Source organism: Panulirus ornatus, chromosome 1, assembly GCF_036320965.1.
Source record: "Panulirus ornatus isolate Po-2019 chromosome 1, ASM3632096v1, whole genome shotgun sequence".
In the NCBI taxonomy this organism is placed as follows: Eukaryota; Metazoa; Arthropoda; class Malacostraca; order Decapoda; family Palinuridae; genus Panulirus; species Panulirus ornatus.
The window spans coordinates 63925589-63940506 of NC_092224.1; the positions used below are offsets into that span (position 1 = coordinate 63925589).

Genomic DNA, 14918 nt, shown 5'->3' on the forward strand with positions numbered 1-14918 from the left:
CATCATCAGTTGGAGAGAGAGAGAGAGAGAGAGAGAGAGAGAGAGAGAGAGAGAGAGAGAGAGAGAGAGAGAGACATAGGAGGTCATATGATGGGAACAAAAAGCGGCCTTGACCTGGCACCTTCTACGAGAACCTAAAACGACAGACACCAGGTCAGAGCCATGACATCACCTATCCTTATCCACTCTCCCACCATACCTACGTTCCTCACCTCCACACATCACACATGCTCGTGTTACAGACGACACGACAGAAGGCTGGACGATTCTTGGCACATGAGTAACGCCCACCATACATGGAAAACCCCGTGGAACAGCAAGAACGATTTGAGATTAAACCAGTCGGTTCACACGGAGAGAAGCGACCCAGATAGTATAGCAGAGATTTGATGATAATGATACAAACTACATACAAATCCGAGATTTAGACAATAGTACAACAATATTATATTAGTAATATTTCATAATCATTTTACGAAAACGTAAAACATTTCCCCCAAGACTTCACTGCGACCTTCTGGGGATCATCCAGCCACCCTGGGTGTAAGAGCCACGGCTCCAGATGAATATGAGAGATGAAGACCATTTTCTAAAAGACCAGTTTCATAATAGGAGCTTGTGGTGATATACAAGATGGATGATACTTCGTGGAGGACGTATGTCTTCCTTAGAGGGCGAAGACACTGCCAACGTTCACCAAACTATCGATCGTTCTTACAACATGACTTTAAACTAGGCATCAGACGTGCTAGATTCGCCTTACTCATACTGTATGTCTCCCAGAGAAGCAGAGTCGGGATCTTCTGGTTGACAGAGGGAGAAGGTTAGAAGAACCAAAAGGTCACGAACATATAATGACCAACTGGCGGTTAGATCCTGAGTGATCAGGGAAAGAAGGGAGTATGTGACCAGGAATAGTGACTCGTCAACAGAGGAAACTAATCCTAAACGACGAAATGGAATTTTCAATTTTTATTTCCTTATATTTCAGACGGCACAAAGTCCCTTACCCCAGACCAATGGTGTTCCTCAACCTTTTCACTATGAACAGACTCTGATGCTCAGAAGACGTGATGAAGTGTCCCGAGATACCACCACAGCGCCTGTGGGACTGCCTGAAGGCGCGAACCTAAGATCGAGCGACACCTCGCGAGAAGTTTACGAAGCGTGCAGGAACCGAGATCCCGAGTTGTGGACCTTCACTGAGGCTGGCTCGCAGTCTGATAACTTGGTGGAGTCTGGCTACACTTTGTCTCCGTCCTCCACGCGGCGGAAGACTGATTCAGTCACGATTAAAAGCAAAGATTAAAAGCAAAGACGTTGATCAGTGGACGAGAGAGACTGATTCAATCACGATTAAAAGCAAAGACGTTGATCAGTGGACGAGAGAGACTGATTCCATCACGATTAAAAGCAAAGACATTGATCAGTGGACGAGGGAGACTGATTCACTCACGATTAAAAGCAAAAACATTGATCAGTGGACGAGGGAGACTGATTCACTCACGATTAAAAGCAAAGACATTGATCAGTGGACGAGGGAGACTGATTCACTCACGATTAAAAGCAAAGACATTGATCAGTGGACGGATGCGATGCTGAAAGGGGTGAGAGCAGACGACTAGTGACTTGGAGAGAAAAGATGTCAACTGGTGTGTCAACATGAAGCAAAAGTAACACGTAGATCATCCGACTCACCACAAACCTCGGTCAACTTCACACTTCTCTCAGATCTTCCACCGTAATGTTGTCAGTGGGAGGAGCCGCCTGTACAGTAACCTGCGACAGAGATGCCTCCATCTAGACGGTAACCAGCGACAGAGATGCCTCCATCTAGACGGTAACCAGCGACAGAGATGCCTCCATCTAGACGGTAACCAGCGACAGAGATGCCTCCATCTAGACGGTAACCTGCGACAGAAATGCCTCCATCTAGACGGTAACCAGCGACAGAAATGCCTCCATCTAGACGGTAACTTGCGACAGAGATGCTTCCATCTAGACGGTTACCAGCGACTGAGATGCCTCCCTCTAGACGGTAACCTGCGACAGAGATGCTTCCATCTAGACGGTAACTTGCGACAGAAATGCCTCCATCTAGACGGTAACCTGGGACAGAGATACCTCCATCTAGACGGTAACCTGCGACAGAGATGCCTCCATCTATCTAGACGCTTTAGGTAACATGGAAAAATCTGGTGACATTATTCATGAAGATGTAAATACTGAGCGGTTTGGAGAGTGGTTTACTGTTCTCTTTTGTTTCCAATTTAGATTGCTGTACTGTGCTGTGTTGTCATGGCTGGAGAAGATTTGAGAATGAGAGCAGTATCATACTCAGAAATCCACTTCAAAAATAAAGATATGAAGGTGAGAGAGGAATATATGAATAATCATCGCCAACTGTTTCAATCTACGGAGCATAGACATTCAAATGGAAAGTCGTTTTTTTTTCATGAATACGAAAAACAGTCGTGAATAAAAATGAAGAGTTGAAGAACTCTGGGAAAAGCATGAGGAGTGGAGGTGTGTGTGTAGGTGTGTGGTGTGGGACGTCAATGAACCGTGTATCTCTCTAGCCTCAGTATTCTGCTGTTAGTTTATGATTTCAGGCAGTAAAGCCCGTGTGAAACAACGGCTGAATATACCGATTTGTAACCCACTCACCACTGCCAGCACTCGCACCCTCACGCACTATGCACACACACACACACACACACACACACACCTCCACGTTGCCCTTTCGCCTGACCCACACATTACACCCTGGGCCGCTTTTACCTCAATCACTTCCCCTTCACCTATCCCCTCTGGAGCCTGCATCTGGGTCCCACACGTCTAGCTCAACGTCCCATCGTCTGATCTGTACCCTTCAGCCTGGTCCCTCTCACAGAGATCAGTGCCTTTCTTCAGGTCTCTTGCCCAGAGCTCCTTATCCTTTTCACCGCTTTACCTCAGCTCGACGCCCTCCTACGTAGGCTATGTCCTCTCGTCTCGAGCCAAACTTAAAACCGAGTCCCACTCGACTGGATGTTGTCCCTTCACTCTGACGACTTGTTCGCATGCTGTCCTCTCTCGCCCAGGTCACGTCCTACACTTGGTGCGTTACTCCACACCCCGCGCGGCGCAGGTCACACAAATGCGCTTGATCGTTGAACTTGCACCCACACACTTGCACCCACACCACACACACCTGTTCCAGGAGTGCTCCTCGCCTCCTTCGTATCTTTCATTCCTACCTGTGTCAGACATTCTCTCTCTCTCTCTCTCTCTCTCTCTCTCTCTCTCTCTCTCTCTCTCTCTCTCTTTTTCTCTCTCTCTCTCTCTCTCTCCCGCCTCCTCCTTCACATACTACAACTACTTTATCCTCTTCATTCGTCATCATGATCACAGTTGAACGTTCACAACTATGGCACCGGGGCTCCTCAGAAACTTAGACCTGCTTAACCACGCCACCAGACGTCGTTTTATGAACACACGTAAATATGATCAAATACACATTTTAAATTCATATGAGTAAATCTATCTAAAATGATTTTTTACGTGTGAAACTAGATTAACATGCATGCTTATGTGTTCCATGTTATAACTGGTGATGATAATTTGACCACATTGTGATGTGTACAATTCTCCATTATTTTTGCCAGCGAATTTGTGTATTTGTAAATGCGTCGACTGTGAGTCATTTTAGAATTTGCTTAGGAATAAATAATTAAATTTTCGATTAACAAATTAAACCGTGATGTACGGCTGATGAATGTCGTGTGTCTGGAGAACAATAGTCATTACTCTTCGTAATATATATATATATATATATATATATATATATATATATATTATCCCTGGGGATAGGGGATTAAGAATACTTCCCACGTATTCCCTGCGTGTCGTAGAAGGCGACTAAAAGGGGAGGGAGCAGGGGCTGGAAATCCTCCCCTCTCGTTTTTTTTTAATTTTGTTTTTTATTTATTTTTTTTTTTCCAAAAGAAGGAACAGAGAATTGGGCCTGGTGAAAAGGCCCAGTCCTCTGTTCTTAACGCTACCTCGCTAATGCGGGAAATAGCGAATAGTTTGAAAAAAAAAAAAAATATATATATATATATATATATATATATATATATATATATATATATATATATATATATATATATATGTATATATATATATATATATATTATTCAGATTATCATCATAGGATTTCGGCATAATTCTCCCTGATTTTATGAGTGATTGTCCCTGATTATTTGGAGTCTGGCTACACTTGGTAATGTATAAATGGTCGCAAAACCTTTTATAAGAAAGATCCTGACATCTCTCTTATCCTCCGACGGATCTGTAATTCCACCTCTGACTCAGTGAACGTACTCTGTATTACTGTAATAGCTGTAATCTCTTGGCAACTACGTTACGAAAATAGCTAAGTTTGCTTCAAAGAGATTGGGATCTTGTTTTGGTGACGAAGTTTCATTTCTTCCACACAGTTGCTACGTTTATACGAGGGATTTGATCCTTCCTGGTATGGAGTACCATCTGGAGTGGCACACGGCAGATGTTAGACACGCCAGAATGTCTTCAAGAATGTTAGTGTCGGAGATCACAAAGCTGCTGGGACAACAGACCTTCCTGGTGGGAGGCGGGTTTTGCCCTATCCAAGTAACGCTGTCACTGCATTTTGTCATGAAGCCGTCTCATTACACCACCACCACGAGGCATGAGCAAGTCCCACGTCAGGAACTAAGTCAGTAACGGCAGCTAGACACCAGCAAATAGGTAACGACGACAAGTAACTCCAGTAACGATGTGGGAAGAGTCTCCCCCCCCCCCTCCTTGTTACCCGTACCCCACAGCGCTGTTCCCACAGATACCAGCCTTAACCACGGTTTTCCCTTCCTCTTTTACCCTTCATGGATTTTGAAGGCTGGGTAGTTTCCCCGAAGAAATTGTTTTGGGCCGACTGGTTTATATATAAAAAAAAAAAGGTTTCAAGTGAGTAAACTCACATTGGCAATATTTCACGGCAAATGAATTTCATATTGGATGATTTCAGCGGTGTAACGATTATTTAGCTCTATTTTATTTTTAGTTGCTGAACATATATATATATATATATATATATATATATATATATATATATATATATATATATATATATATATATATATATATAATTTTTTTATACTTGATCGCTGTTTCCCTCCTTAGCGAGGTAGCGCTGGTCTGCAACGGGTAAAGGCACGTCTCGCGGGCTGAACAGTGTTCACATACCAGTGAAACACATCAGACGTGCAGGGTTTGTATAGCGTGTTCGTTGTGGCTCATCTCGGGTGGGGTACAGTACGTTGTGAAGGGCTTACGAATCTCTTTATTCAGTAAGGATTTACGTTTATTTATGATCAAGAATATGCAGGACATATACATCACTCTATCTTTCGATACATATATATACATTATATATACATTATATATCAAGCCATCATGACACAGAATAATTCAGAATAAATCGTGATTTTATTCACAATTATTCATAATGACTCATGACTATATTCAAAATGATTCATAATGAGTCCTGATTTATTCAAAATGATTCATAATGAGTCGTGATGTATTCAAAATGATTCATAATGAGTCGTGACTTTATTCACCAAGTGCACACACACGGAGATAACCCTTGTCATCGTCACCTCCATCATGAGCAGTTGTACGCACACTGAGCCCGGGACACACACACACACACACACACACACACCCACACACACGTTCTTGTGGAAGGAAGGCAGACGAAGCTGCAGCCGCCAGACCCCGCGCACGCGCGCGCGCGCGTGTGTGTGTGTGTGTGTGTGTGTTCACGCGATGTGGGTTCACGTTCCTGTGAGCCAGGCCTCTGGGAAGGGAGGTCTGGGCGCAGGATTCCCACTAAATTGGGTTTTGTGTACGGGGGAATTCCATGTACGTGGGTTTTATGTGCGGGGGATACCCATGTACGTGGGTGTTACGGGCGGGGGATTCCCATATACGTGGGTGTTCTGTACGGGGGATTCTCATATACGTGGGTGCTCTTTACGAGGGATCCCCATATATGTGGGTATTCTTAACGGGGGATTCTCATGTACGTGGGTATTCTTTACGGGGGATTCTCATATACGTGGGTGTTCTTTATGGGGGATTCCCATATACGTGGGTGTACTTTAAGGGGGATTGTCATACACGTGGGTGTTTTTTGCGGGGATTCTCATATACGTGGGTGTTCTTGACGGGGATTCTCATATACTTAGGTGTTGTTTACGGGGATTGATTCTCATGTACGTGGGTGTTCTTTACCACGGACTGATTCTCATATACGTGGGTGTTGGGCATAGGGATTCTTTTACACCCGAATGTTGTTTACGAAGGATTCTCATGTGCACGGGTGTTGCGTACAGAGGGATCCGCCTGCATGTCGTTGTTGTATGTGGAGGATTCTTATGCATGTGGGTGTTGTGTGTACAAGATTCCTGTGTGCAACAAGTTATCATGGAGCTAGTTGGACATGTATGAAGTCTTGTAGTCTTCATTTTGCTTTCAGAAACGTTTATGCTTGAGGGGCGTCTACGTTAGAGGGGTGTGCCTATGTTAGAGGGGTGTGCCTATGTTAGAGGGCTGTGCCTATGTTAGAGTGGTGTGCCTAAGTTAGAGGGGTGTGCCTATGTTAGAGGGGTGTGCCTATGTTAGAGGGCTGTGCCTATGTTAGAGGGCTGAGCCTTTGTTAGAGGGGTGTGCCTATGTTAGAGGGGCTGTGCCTATGTTAGAGGGACGTCTGTGTCAAAGGGGTGTTTATATAAGAGGGGCGTCTGCGTGAGAGGGCGTCCATAGTAGAGGGGTCTGTTTTAGAGGGGGCTTCTGTGTTTGGGAGACGTCTGTGTTAGTGGGGTGTCTGTGTTAGAGGGACGTCTATGTTAGAGGGACGTCTGTGTTAGTGGGGTGTCTGTGTTAGAGGGACGTCCATGTTAGAGGGACGTCTGTGTTAGTGGGGTGTCTGTGTTAGAGGGACGTCTATGTAAGAGGGACGTCTGTGTTAGTGGGGTGTTTATATTAGAGAGGCGTCTGTTGTATAGGGATGTCTATTTCATGGGAAACTCTCGTATAAATTCTGACACCTGTCAGATGCATTTGTTATGATGCAGGGGATGCTGGTGACATAAGTAGGATCCGATTCATTCCATAACGGAATAAGGTTATGAAATGGAATTGAATTAACACACATATGTGGATCTTTTGTGTTGGGGGAGCCTCTCATGCATGGGCGTTTCTGTGTTGTTTTTCAAGCACCGAATTGCTTGTATATGGATGATATTCATGTAGGTACTTGTTCTACGTGTTAACTGGATCGTACATGTTCTTTAGCTGGTACATCGTGTTGTGGTAACCAAACCTGTTGTGCCTTTATGTTTTGACGTGATGCACTCATACGTTACCTGGCGTTTACACTCTTACAATATTTGCGTGAAGTTATGATGGTTCTGTAACCTCACCACGTGCCAAGTCTTGGCACTGTTATCACCTCATTCCATTGCGATAAGATTATATGGCAACACGAAAGCCCGACCATTAAAACCCCTCATGGTGGTAAACAGGCGTCTCTGCCAAACGTGTCGTGGTTCTCGTACACAGTGACGGAAGGGACGTTAGGCTTACCCTCAGCTCCTAATACCCAGCCGCCTGGAACGTACAACCTACGACCCATTTACGACACGAACAACAAAAATAAAATAAATAAAGTGTAACGTTGGCTGACGATCTCCTCAGTGAAGCCCACCCGTCCATGACTCTTCCTCGGCTTCTTGTACCCGATCCCGGGTAAGATTTAGCTCCGACTTTGTGTCCAGTAGGATTTATGACGTAATTTTCCCGGTAATATCGACCTTCGGTGCGTCACACCGCCTGTTAAAGCCGCTTTAACTCAGCCGGGCCAGCCAGCGGCCACTGGTCTGGCTGGGCCACCACGGGAGACGAGGCTGACTGCCAGCCAGCAGCCACCCACCAGCGTCCAGGCTCATCACACGCACGGCCACCACCTGCCCCAGAGACGTCCTAACACTGGTCATCCTTCCTCTGTCCCCCTGACCGTCACCCAAGCCGTTCATCCTCTCCGTACCCCTCACCCACCGTCATCCCAGGCTCTCCCTCCTTCCCTAGCCCCTCCTCACCTACTGTATCATGTTCTCTGTCGTAGGTCAGGTAAAGAGGAAATGGCATGTCCCGGACAGTAGAAGGTACAGGCGAAAAATATGTAGTTAGAAAAGATACACATTTAAAACGTAGGGTTTACTGTAATGTGTGCCTAAATTTTATGCCATATTTGCATACGCCAGGCATGTTGTGTGTGTGTGTGTGTGTGTGTGTGTGTGTGTGTGTGTGTGTGTGTGTGTGTGTGTTTTGGTGTAAGAGGAGAACTGACCCAGGTAACCGAGGGATTGTTCATTGCCTCCCCAGGTCATTCAGCGTCCCCGGCCCCAAGCTTACTGTGACCACCTAAATACCTCAACCCAAATAAGTGCTTCCATGTCCTGAACCTTCCACACACACCGGTCTCCTCACGTGCCAGAGGCCCCCTCCACACAGTAGACCAGCCACACACCATGACTTCCACGCCACACCTTCTACATACCACGCTTCTCCATACAACAGACCCTCCATAGACCAATTCTAGGCTGGATAGACCCTAGACGAAAGTATATAGTGTGTACTTGGGAGGTTCTGGGTAAATACTAGTCATATTGACACAAAAGATTGGCTGTCAGTCAGAGCAAGTGTGATCGTATGTGCTGGGTCAGGTAGTGTTCCAAGGGACTTGAGAACAATGGACCTCAGTACGGAGTATTGTGTGGTCTACCTAGAGGTGGGGAGCACGCAAGCAGCCAGCTCTCGGGAGCAAAAACCAAAGTAATATTCATAGAAGAGGGAAAGTGAACCACCATTGCGGCGTAGGCGTAGTTTGGAAGTTAGCCTAGGCCATTTTTTAAGTCGGACCGCTTTTGACTCAACTCTGTCAAGGAAGTATGCAGAGCTAGAACCATCCCTGATGTGAGAGCAATACTCCATACAAGGACGAATCGGTCCTTTGTATAAACAGAGCAACTGTACAAAAAGAGAAGTTTCGACAGCTAAACAGAACACCCAGTTTCTTAAAAGGTAGACATAACTATTCCCGTAATGTGGGGTTTCTAAGAAAGAGTGGATGTTACAGTAATACCAAGTATGTTTTTTCGAGTCAAGAGGTGGAATTACAGATTCGTCAAAAGAGAGACAAGAGTTCAGGAATACTTGATAGAGAGAGGGGTGGAAACTGGGTCTTGAAAGCATTAAACTTACCCAGATTTTGTCTACCCTACTGAGATATCTTGCACAAGTCTGATTTTAAGAAAGCTTAGTCAAGAAGAGATGCAGAACGAGTGAGAGAAGGAACAGAACTGAAAGATGCGGATGAATGCAGCGTTGAGTCGTCAGCGTATGTGTGCGTTTAATTATTTGTGAAGGAGAGGAAATGTTGAGAAAAAAGAGAGGAAGTGTAAGGGACAGGACAGAACCTTGAGGAGCACAGCTGTTGATGGAGAAAACTGAGAAGGCTAATCCATCAACAACAACAGAGATGGATTGACCGGAGAGGAAGCTATATATGAAAGAGCAAAGTGAGGGACTTAAGCCAAAAGAAGGGAGCCCAGAAATGAGACCCCGATGCCACACCCTGTCAAAAAGCTTTGGATATGTCAAGAGCAATTATACATGGCTTCCCCAAAATCTTTCAGGGATGATGACCAGACATTAGTAAGTTAGAAAAGAATATCACCGGTGGATCTCCTCTTACGGAAGCCAAATTGGTGATCAAAGAGAAGACTATGAGTTTCGAGGTGTCTAAGGATATGGTAGTTGAGGAGGGATTCAAAGACTTTGGAAAAGGCAGATATCAAAGTAATAGGACAATAGCAGAGGGGTCAGAATGGTCACATTTCTTAGAGATGGGATGTATCAATGTATGCTTTCTAGGGGAAGGTAAATTATTGGTACTTCAAACACAAATGGAAAAGACGAGCAAGCACAGGTGCAAGTTCAGAGGCACACTTTATCAGTACACAGGGATGGATGCTACAGAGAGAGAAGCGCTTTTCGGACAGTCCGAAAAGAGATTAAAGGGAGGGGCATAGGATTAGTAAGAGGGTGAAGGAATAGCAGGCATCCAAGGTAGAGTTAGAGTAGAAAGGGGAACCAAAAAGAGACAGCTACAGTGAAGGAAAGGTAGACCAGAAGACCTATCAGTGGATGATGAGGAGAGGTTATCACCCTTCCTATGAATAAAGGAACACTTCGCCTCACGGATAATGTACTTTCAATGTTGATGGGCAGTGATAGATGCTGAATGGGAGCCAGAAGGAAGAGAGTTCTTCCGAGCCCGATTTGCCAGATCCCTTTCCTGAATGGCCTCAGACCAGGAACGGTTGAACCATGTATTGGCAGAAGAGATCCTCCTTGAGGAAGAGATCCTCCTTGAGGAACAGATCCTCCTTGAGGAACAGATCCTCCTTGAGGAAGAGGGAATAAATGCAACTACAATTACCTTTAACTCAAGATTTGACAAATACTTATGTGATATCTTTCATTTGTAGATAAAAGTCCCACTTCCAGATGATTTCTTTTTTTTTAAAGTTAGTACTGTGATCACAGAATTATAAACTTTCCATTTTTCTATTTCAGAATCCAGTCCCGGTGAAGTCCATTTCGTTTAAGGTAAGTGACTTTTCCGCGTTCACCTTTTGCAGTTAGATTTCCAGGGCAGTGCGCTTTCTCTGTATTACACGGTGTCTCTTCCCCCTTTTTTTCCCCAAAAGTTGAGCCAAAGGAAGAGTTGGGTTACTAGGTGCCTTCTTCTTCTCTATTGTTTCTTCCAAAATTTGTATTAGGCTTTGACCATAGATAAGCTTGTGTATCATCAGGTCTCCTGTTGTCTCTTCATCCCGTGAGCTTCTTTGTACACATTAGGCCCTCCATATACTAGACTCCACTTGCCAGACCCTTAACATGCCAGACCCTCCACACACTGGACCCTCCACATGCCAGACCCTCCACACACCGGACCCTCCACATGCCAGAACCTTTCACATACCAGACTTAAGTGACTAACAGAAAGGCAGTAATTGTTGTTGATTTAAACAAACCAGTATGAACTAGGACCTCGAAGATGACCAAGAGAGAAACACAATAATAAGTTTCAGTAAAGATTAACATATAAATTGAATGATTCGAGGGCTAACAAGTGGTGATGACAACTAAGATAGAGTGATGTCCTTTGACAGAGACTTGATTAGCAAATAACAGTCACTGTATCGCCTGAGTCATCGTAAATTATCGTTTTCCATCTCGAGGAAAACAACAGGATGATAACCTAATGGTAAAGTGGCAGTGTTCGTTTGTCAGGCTGCGCCAGGACACGGGTAACCTAATTTGAATTAGATTCTTGGACACGAGAGGATGTGGAGACATTTCAGGTATGCAATACCTCCTCCAGAGAGGATCAGCTTCCCTAGGAATATGCAACGGCGTTGTGTAAAGGGAGAAGCCGGATGGAATGACCTGAGTGAATTAGTTTTAATCAGTTGTTTAAGAATGGCTGACAGGGTATCAAACTCGGCTGGTAACAAACAGAACCATGATATATATATATATATATATATATATATATATATATATATATATATATATATATATATATATATATATATATATATATTTATAGATAGATAGATAGATAGATATTACATGTACAATATACAGTGTAGGAAGAAAATCAAACCTTAAAAGGAAAACTTTAAAAAACCGTTTATCATAACGCGAAGGAAGACTAGGAGGAGCATTTTGATACGGTAGAAACAAGGAAAGAGGATCATTGATGCTATTGGCTTGTCAACAGATGAAAAACTGCACTTGTCTGGTAACGATACATAAATGGTTTCCCATCCAAACAGATATATCGATTCACTGTTCATCATCGGAAACTCATCTAACATACCACGGACATGAAGCGTATTTTTTTTTTCGGGGGATGGACTGAAAATGAAAAGATTGGTGTGAAAATATTGAATGCGACGAAGTTCGTGAATGTTTAGACACATCAGATCCGAACAAGTCAGCTGATACAGAGGACACATGCCCGAGAATACTCATCGAATTAACCTTCAAATATGTATTTCGATCACCAAAATATTTAACAGATCGTTGCGTGGAGGAAGAATGCCAGATGACAGGAAGCTGTGTTATTCTCACGTGAAACCAGATTTCCAAAAAAGTAGATGCAAAAATGCACATTGATCTACCCTCCAGTCAGCCTTGCTTTGGTCCTGGGGAAAAAGAAATATTAGAGACAATAATCAGAGACACAATCATTAAAGATTCCACGAATTTATTGAGGTGATAACCTGCGATCAATATAGTTTTCAGAGTAAAGGATCGTGTTCAACTGGGACACTTAAGATATCCTCCGATGTACAAACTTGCCCACAAAAGATCGCCAAGTAAGATCAGAGCTGATGATATAGGAGATCGAAGGTGTACCTGGATAGCGATTGGCTATCAAAATGGAAGCAATGAGTGGTGTTGAATGGTGGAACAGAGGTGTTCCACAAGGCTCAGACACCAGGAGCCTTACTCTTCATCATCTGCGTCACCGACGTGCAGAGGAAACTCGACATCAGATCTTCGAAGTTGACTGATGGCACGGGAATAGTAAATATACCCCAGTCACAGTGCAGACTGCCTGAAGGTTCATTCGCAGAGGTTCAGACATGACTGATGATGAAGCTGTCGGAGGTATTGGTAGGTGTATGTCAACGTAGACATATGTAAAATGATGACCTTTGGCGTTCGAAATGAAGTTAGGGAACAGAGAGACCTTGGAGTAATTATCAGTAATGACTTGATGCATTAAGACCAAAAAGGATTCTATGATTCATATCAAGAATGTAAAGATCAGACCAAAAAGTACAATATTGACTTGCTACAATACCCTGATCAGACCTCGGTTGGAATCATCTGTTCATGTCTGATCACCAAACGAGTTCAAAGAAGAGCATTCAAACTAATCCATTCTCTCGTAAATAAGTCTTATGTGGAAAGACACAAAGACCTAAAATCATTTTCTCCCTTTAACAGCGATGGTTCTAAGGCGGTCTTTTGACAATGTTCAGAATAGTAAATGATTTCGACAACTTCGGAGTTCTTCACGTCGGACAGATGTTCGATGACCAGAAATATCAGAATGAAGATATGAAGAGATGTAACACCAGCATGGGCAAGAATGATAGGGCTCTAAGGTGGTAGAATTCTGGGGTAAATTACCCTTAAACATGTAGTGAATGCAAAGACGCTTATCGCCTTCAGATCAAGCAAGGTAGTTACTTCAAGGATATCTTTTATCAGTTCGTTATCCTGCTTCACGAGATATCATTCAAACTTGTATTTCTTTTCTCAAGGGGCCAGCGGACTGGCAGGAAAATTACTATCGTTCACGCTTTCCTATGAAAGTTTCATGGCAAAGGTCAAACTGGAGGTAAGGGAGTGGGAGCGAGAGCCGTGTGGCTGCGTTGGCAACAAGTGTATGCGAACAGATGCGTTCAGAGCTCCGGTTGGCGGCCAGGCTAACAAGCGGCCCCAGTCCTTTGAAAGCAAATTTCCCACTACGCCCCCCCCCTTCCCTCCCCCTTAGTAATTGCTGCTTGCAGCGATTGCCCCATTAAGCCCACACCCCCCACCCACCCATCCCACCCCTTCGCTTTGCCAGCGACTATTACTGTTCCCTAACACACAATCTCGTCACGGACCATTAGATCATCTGCTTTCAGTCCTTCCCACGTACACACCCGACCTCCCCAAACCACTCGACGCTTGAGAGGTGAGGGTCATCTGTGTTGTCGTATGTACATGTGTGGGAGTCGTCCCTCCTGAGAGCCTTGCTCGACCCTTCCTCTCACTAGTCTTGCCTCTCCTCACTCCATCGTCCCCCTCCTTCCATCATCTGTCATGAATGCTCGTCTTCCCACAAAGAGTGAAAATAGATTTTGCAGCTGGTGATGTTGGGGACTTGAGGATAAGTCGAATCATTTCGCTGGTTCGTTCGGCCGCATGTAAGACGTATCACTGAGTCTGCTCGCCCTCCTCCTCCTCCTCCTCCTCCTCCTCTTCCTCCTCCTCCTCCCTCGAGTGTCTCTGGTCATCGTAGGTCCACGTATGTTAGACGATGTATAAGACCGTTTAACAAATTAGGCCGATAATCGTGTGTGTTAAAAGAGCTTCGTTTAGGATGAACCATGAGAGTCACGGAGGGGACACAACGACAGAGCGTAACATAAACATTCAGCGCGCGCAAGGTGATCATGATTTGATGCACTTGTGTGTCTTCAGTACGTGGGTCTCCCAGCAGCCTAGGGTCACATGCCGCTCCTTATGGCTGTGTCCTTCCACCGTGATGGGACTCGTATTACCCTCTCACATACGAGGCAATATTCTGGGTACTCCTCGGTGCGAGGCTGCCTCCACGTTCTTGTCAGCGATGACGCTTTATGTGTGTGTGTGTGTGTGTGTGTGTGTGTGTTTTCCTCCGTTGTCAACAAGATGTCTTGCTGTTGTTCGTCTGTCTGTAACTGGGGATGATATTTTGCATCTGAACAACATTTCTGACTCTCATTATCACCTTTGTGGTGTTCAAGATGCCGTCCAGACTTGGTAGCCGCCCGCCCCAAGGGGATGGCTACCAACACGGGTGGATGGCATACCTTCCATGTCACATCCCATAGGGACATACTTACTGTGTCACCCACATAATGGCAGCCCACTTCACCCTCCCTATTTTGTTGTTCCCTACAGTGGCAACCCCACAGTGGCACCCACACTATGGC

At 44.7% G+C, this 14918-nt stretch overlaps 1 long non-coding RNA gene across 1 annotated transcript in view; it reads left to right on the top strand.

Moving 5' to 3' along the window:
- Positions 1-14918, top strand: part of LOC139749174 (uncharacterized) — a 346908-nt gene that overhangs the window by 85740 nt on the left and 246250 nt on the right. Inside the window, exon 2 of the long non-coding RNA XR_011712896.1 lies at positions 10726-10758. This is a non-coding gene — a long non-coding RNA (uncharacterized lncRNA). The remainder of the gene's footprint in view (positions 1-10725; positions 10759-14918) is intronic.